The 6,440-nt window shown below is 32.3% G+C and overlaps 1 long non-coding RNA gene across 13 annotated transcripts; it reads left to right on the forward strand.

Annotated features, from left to right (window-relative positions):
* Nucleotides 1-1,417: 1,417 nt before the first annotated feature.
* Nucleotides 1,418-5,507, forward strand: LOC145037139 (uncharacterized). 13 transcript variants are annotated; one of them, XR_013678650.1, is made up of 8 exons: nucleotides 1,418-2,365; nucleotides 2,452-2,564; nucleotides 2,692-2,844; nucleotides 2,965-3,036; nucleotides 3,209-3,260; nucleotides 3,371-4,177; nucleotides 4,277-4,317; nucleotides 5,026-5,507. It is a non-coding gene; the product is annotated as an uncharacterized LOC145037139 (long non-coding RNA). The 13 variants fall into 13 exon arrangements; XR_013678651.1 differs by having other exon boundaries at nucleotides 1,420-2,365; nucleotides 3,371-3,620; XR_013678641.1 differs by having other exon boundaries at nucleotides 3,371-4,317.
* The last annotated feature ends 933 nt before the right edge of the window (nucleotides 5,508-6,440 follow it).

Raw genomic sequence — 6,440 nt, forward strand, 5'->3', positions numbered from 1 at the left:
AAATGATTAGGGTGTAAAACTGAAGTCATGCATCGCTTTATGAAAACAAAGTGTTCACTTTCTAAAAGTGCATCTATCGTTTGACGAAGCAAAATGGTCTCTTATCTTATTTTATATAGTTGCTAGATACAAGTAAATAATATAAACAAGAGTTTTACGCTCCTATGTTACGGTGAGAGTTTAAACAATATTTTTCATACAAATTAATTAGAAAAAAGCGATACAATCTGTGAGAAAAAAACAAAAAGAACAAATTACTTTCATGGACGCAGATACACAACCATAAACATATACAATAGATCCAGTCACATGCAAACACACACAAACACACAATTCACAAGGGTGGAGCCATCTTAGGACCAGGACTAGTTCCACCCTCAAACTACTTTATTTTTTCTTTTTCTTTTTGCATTTAGAAATAAAAAATATTTTGGTGCAAGCTATTTAAAAACCATTTATAGTTCACTTGGCAAGGAGCTCTGTCTCTTTCTCATATACTATGAGTTGATTCCATTACCTTATATTATCTTTCAAGAAATTCATTTTTAAAGTTACACTTTAGCCCTTTATATTTAGAAGTTAAATTCTTTTACTAAGTTAGTTTTCAAAATTTACATAGTTCACACCTCAAATTTTATAAATATGTATACTTCCATTTTTACCTAAATTAATTTAGTTTTTAGTTTTTCTTTTTCACATTTATTATAAATAAAAAAATTGTGTTCGAGGTTTCATTTTCACTTTTTGCATAGAGCCTTTAAAATCAACGGACCGGTCTTTTATATATATATATATATATATATATATATATATATATATATATATATATATATAAACCCTTGGGTCATCGCTTGGTTCATCGTTTGGCTCATCACTTTTCACTATTTTTTACCACTCATATATCATCGTTCATCATTCATTTCATTTTTTATCGCTCTATCATTTATCTCATCTCTAATCTACTCATCTTTTACCTAACATATTTTGTAGATATAAAATACATATACAATTTAAATCATTTAAAATATATATAAAATCGTTCATCCAACATAAATAGCAAGTATACAGATAATAAGCACATTAAAGCACGTAATTTATATAAAATATTTCATATCTATGTGTAAGATGAAAGTAAAGATGCACTCACTTGTTAAGGTGGTGATTCTGAACTTGAACAACGCTTTGCTTCTTAAACACAATTTCCTTGACGAAACCTAGTATTATTACAACTAGAGTTTAGGCTAATATTCACTGAGATTAATTAATAATCTTATTATTATTATTATTATTATTATATTAAAATTGTCAATCCTTAACTACAGTAAAGTTGGCTAAGGATTTGACAATAGTAGTCCCTTATATATGAGTGTCTTTGCAAGCTTTCTCATTTGTTATTTATTTTTGTAGATGGTCAATTTATGTCATTATATAGTTTGGATTGATGTTACTGACATCTCTGGTAGAAGCACCGCCTCAAATGCTTGGATACCTTTATTCCTCTTTCGTCTTCCCCTTTTTGCGACAGTATCAACAAACCTTATCGATCAACAAACCCCTTCCAGGATTGCTTCCAAAATTGAACGACGATTTCTCATCGCCTGGTACAACCGACCGGGTTTCGCTTCCATTTTATCTGTTTTGGTTTATATAGGGCCATCGTTTCCCCCAATTCGTTTACAAATCGTGAACGGGAGAAAATTACAAGACCAATTTATCTCCCATGTCTACCTGATTAGTACCGAGGAATGAAAGTATAAGGGTGGGGGTCGGAATTCACCGTAGCAGTTCATGGTTGCGGTGACTAGGCGGTAGCAGCTCGGTGAAGGTGGGTGTGACCGGGACTCCAGGCAGCGGCGACTGTCAGTGGCGATGGCAGCTCCGCTGCTTCCACTTTCCTATTCCGATGAGTCCGACGAGAGGGAAAGACAGAGGCCGGAGGTTGACGAATTTCGATGAGGGGCTGGTCACGGTGGCGGCAAGAGTTGCTCCAACGGCCCCCGTTGCTTTGTTCCCGGCGATTTTGTCGAGTGGGAAAGGGCAGGGAACAATCCGATCACCACAGACGAGTTCGGTGGTGAATTTGGGTCAAGGGATAGTGTTTCTTGGATGGTGCTCGCTCGACACAGCAACAACACCACCACCACCGTCACATGCCTTTTTCTTCTAAGAATCGTTGACTTCAAGTTCTACGGTATGAGCAACCTGTCGATTCTGCATCTCCTTGCAAATCCAGTTACGATACTGGTCGATTTTGCTTTGCACACCTCCAATTGTAGAAATCATGTATCAACCAAAGAATACCTTAAGCTTTGATGTATATGTAAGAAGTGAAATCTGTACATGCTCAATCGACAATTTTTTCCAGGTGATTGTTCATTTTGTTCTCCATCTACCTATTGCATTGATTTCTTTTATTCCTTTTCGTCATTTGGTTTATATTTGCTGTTACAGATGAAGATGAAGCTACTGACATGATTAATAATTTTCCAAAGGCCTTTGGTTTATATTTGCAGGCTCATCTATCGAGCAAAAGAAAAAGGAAAACGAAGGCAACATGGCTTCAGGTAAACATTTACAGTTAATATGTTTGGTTTTCCTTCTTTGGCTAATCGGAAGAAAAGAGACATGAAATTGATAGAAGACAAACAAAAAAGCTCTAATTATGTTTCAGTTTTCCATTTTATTCTACAGTATTTGGTTGCAATTTGAAGTTTCACAAGTGTAAAACTAAATCAAAAGGTGGTGAACACATGTCACTCAGAATTACAAGAAGCCTCACTACAACTCTTAATGTTCTCATTGTTAATAGGTGGTGAACTGGCAACCATACCCACATGATATCAGGCAACCAATTTAATTTGTTCAATAATAACTTTTTATAAATTTGTTTTTCATTTATTTATTAGAGTGGGGTTATTTTATTTTATACAAAAAGGGTTAATTAAGCTAATTTTTTTTTTGTAGGTTGGGGATGGAGATAAGTATATGGTCATTTGCATATATTTTATTGATGTTTTGGTACTATATTAAATAAATGTGAGCTTTTTATCACTTTTAGTTTTTTTATCAAACAGTTAGTAGTTTTATATCACTTTTAGATTTGCACCAGTTCACATTTAAGCTTTTTAAACGTTTATTGCTTTTCAATATAAAAATGTGAGATCTTTAATGCATTATAAATACCAATATTTGTTTTCCTTGTGCACAGGTTCCGGACAACTTTTGAATGTTGATAAATGGTTGCTGCTTTTTAATCAAAGGTACATTGCTATTATGGGTTAAAACCGAAGCATAGTGCCTATATTTGTATATGAATTGAAATTATAAAATAGATAATTTGTTTCAACTTTTTATGGAGTTTTCTTTTCAGGTCTTCATCTTATAAAACATTCGATATATGGTTCTTCAAGGTATGTGAAGCTAAAAAAGTTGAACATGAAACTCACTAAGAAAGAAAAAATATCTGATGCACCAAGAGATGAATATGATGATATGCTTCATGCCCCAAGTCCTTGACATTATAAAGACTTCAGATTAAGGAAGTCATGGGTTTTGTATTAGATAACATGGAAACTGCTGGAAAGATAAATATTCCAGTTTGTATTTCACATCTGGTAAGGGTAAGATAGTCATTTATATAAAACCAGTTTTTTAGTGTATTAGTATTCCTTTGTTTCTTAATCAGCTTTATTGGTTAATGATGTATTTTCCAAGCAAGCATCAATATATTAGATTTCCTCCAAATGCTTAATTTCTTTTTGATGTGACAACATCAACACATGATTTCCTTTTATCTTATACAAATACAATAATATTATAGAATAAAAATAAAAAATAGTAAATATTTATTAAAAAGGGCAATATGTTCATTATACTTCAAGTATGAACCAAAATTTCTATAAAATCCCTCAAACAACGACTTCAAATTCATTTCGAGTTTTAGGTTCAAATAACTTTTTGAGGTTTAAATGAAAATAATTAATTTTTTGTTTATAATCTTATTAATTGTTTGTTATTAGATGTTGATTTGGAAATGGTTATTTTACATGTGGTTACTGTAAACCATTATTTGTCATCAATTTCATGGACAAAACAAAAGCCTTTTCCAGATTTGCTTTCGGGGATAAAAAATGTTACGAGTTCTGTCTGATAACCACATTTATAATTTTCAAAAAAAGTAAGGAGACGATAATTTTAATTTAGATTAACAAATATTATTGTTTCTTTAAATTAGTGTTAAGTGTTGGCTGCTAATTACTTATTCACGTCGTTTCAGACCTTAAAGTTGGCAATGGTTTATTAGAAGACATGACCCAGGTATGAATATTTAGACAAATGTACAATTACCTAATTACCCCCAACTTTAAGCACCTTAACTGACCTGAATTCTCATTTTTTTATAGCCTCCAACTTTTATTATCTATAACAGAAATAAATGTATATTGCTAATTCATACATTTACCACTACAAATTATATGAAATAACTAAAAAGGAAGTGATTTATATATAAGTGTTTAACCGAAATGCATTTTTTGTTTGATTCAAAAAAACTAAAAAATGTGATGATAATATTTTATTTTGTATAAAAATGATTCACTTCGGTTAAACTGCATCTTGAACCATAAATGGTGATTTTGGTTTGATTTGGGTGTAGTGTTTGGATGAGTGGATAAAAAAATAGAAAATAGACACATATATACATTATTTTCAAAAATTCTCCACCATGTTACCCCTACATACACTTGTAAGTATAGTAATGTGTTTCAAGGGATTGACACCAATCAGGTTTGCTTCATGTTTCATCCTTATTTTCTATGTTTTGTGTCATTACACTTTCCATTTTTTTACTAATATACACAATCATAACATTCTACTTCCATTTAAAAAAAAAAAATTTGTTATAGCATTGTACTTTAGATTGTCTACTCAATTATAATATTCTACCTATAATTTTCTTTCTTAGCATATCAATGAAAATTTCATTACAGTTTGATGACCTTTCTATATTTGGTTATATTTTTCTAGGCATGACGTCGCAATGGGAACAAATAAAAGTAGGAAGCTATAAAAAATTAAATGAAGTACATTGCTTTTTCTTGCATTAAGCCATTTTGATAACCTGCTTATTGACAAAAAGTATGTTTTTCTTTATTATCTATTTTCACATTTGAATGGGAACTGAAAAAACCGAGACTCCCAAAGAAGAGTGGTCATAAGTAGGACCAAAATGTGTATTGGGCGAGATGAACGCATGGAGTTATATGGGATGCTTCTTTATGGCACGTGCACGAGTTACTTAACAGATCCCAGAGCCACAAAACAAAATAGATTTTATCTTTGATTGCAAATTGAATCACCAAATGATTAAATATGTATTTGATTCAAATTTTCAACCAACCTGTTTGCTTTAAGATTCTTGAAGATTAGTTACTTGGTATTGTCATCTGTGAGTTGTGAATGATTATTGGGGATGAAAAAAATGAAGTTAGTTGAGATTTGAATGATAAGTGAAGTTGTACTCATGTTTGTAAAATTTTCTTTTGTATTCTGCTTTGTTGTCAACAAAGGTCTCAAAGTAACAAAGTACTTGCATATACTCCAAAACATCAACATAGCACTTCACCAATCCCTTGAAACACATTACTATACTTACAAGTGCTCTTGCATCTTGAGTAATTCCGTTAATGCTTACAATTCTTTATATAGCTTGTGGTATTCGGTTGCAAAGAATAGCAACATACTTTACTGTGGCTACCAATTCGGCCTACGTACTATAGTTTCACAAAAATTGACACCTTCCGACCCCTGCAACGCGGGGGAAATCCTTCTAGTTATTACTATTATTATTAAACAATACTTCTCAACTACTATGTATACACAGGGGCCAGACATGAAACACCGGAGGGCAAGACCATTTTGGCATTAATGCACTTCTAAAATCCAACAATCTAGGGGGCCCTTCAAACCGAATTCCCCGTATCACGAGTTAAAAAGATATTATAACGACATTTATATAACTTATGATAATAGCTCAAATATTTATTATAAGTTCATAATAATATTACTATATTTAAATAAAAGCTATATCTAAAATAGGGTAGGCACTCACTTACAACGGGTTTATTACAAACCGGTCTCTGTGCGTGCAAAGCTTCTCAAGTCGAAAAGCCCTTTTTTTTCGGATTCGTCGGGTGCTCCGACGCTTCCTTCTAGTGCTAGGGAGGTTCATTGATGTGAATTATGAGCATTGATTTGGCATGCGAAATTAAAGAACACACAAAGAACACGGTGATTTCAGTGTTTAAGAGATGTATTCGATTATGAAAGTTGTTACAAAAAAGGATCTAGATCTAAATCTACATAATTAACACACATTAACACTCTCAATGTTACACGTCTCAGGCACACCTCTATAAGTGGTATGAACCCACCTTATAAAG

This window comes from Lactuca saligna, chromosome 3, assembly GCF_052625555.1.
Source record: "Lactuca saligna cultivar CGN05327 chromosome 3, ASM5262555v1, whole genome shotgun sequence".
Taxonomy (NCBI): domain Eukaryota; kingdom Viridiplantae; phylum Streptophyta; class Magnoliopsida; order Asterales; family Asteraceae; genus Lactuca; species Lactuca saligna.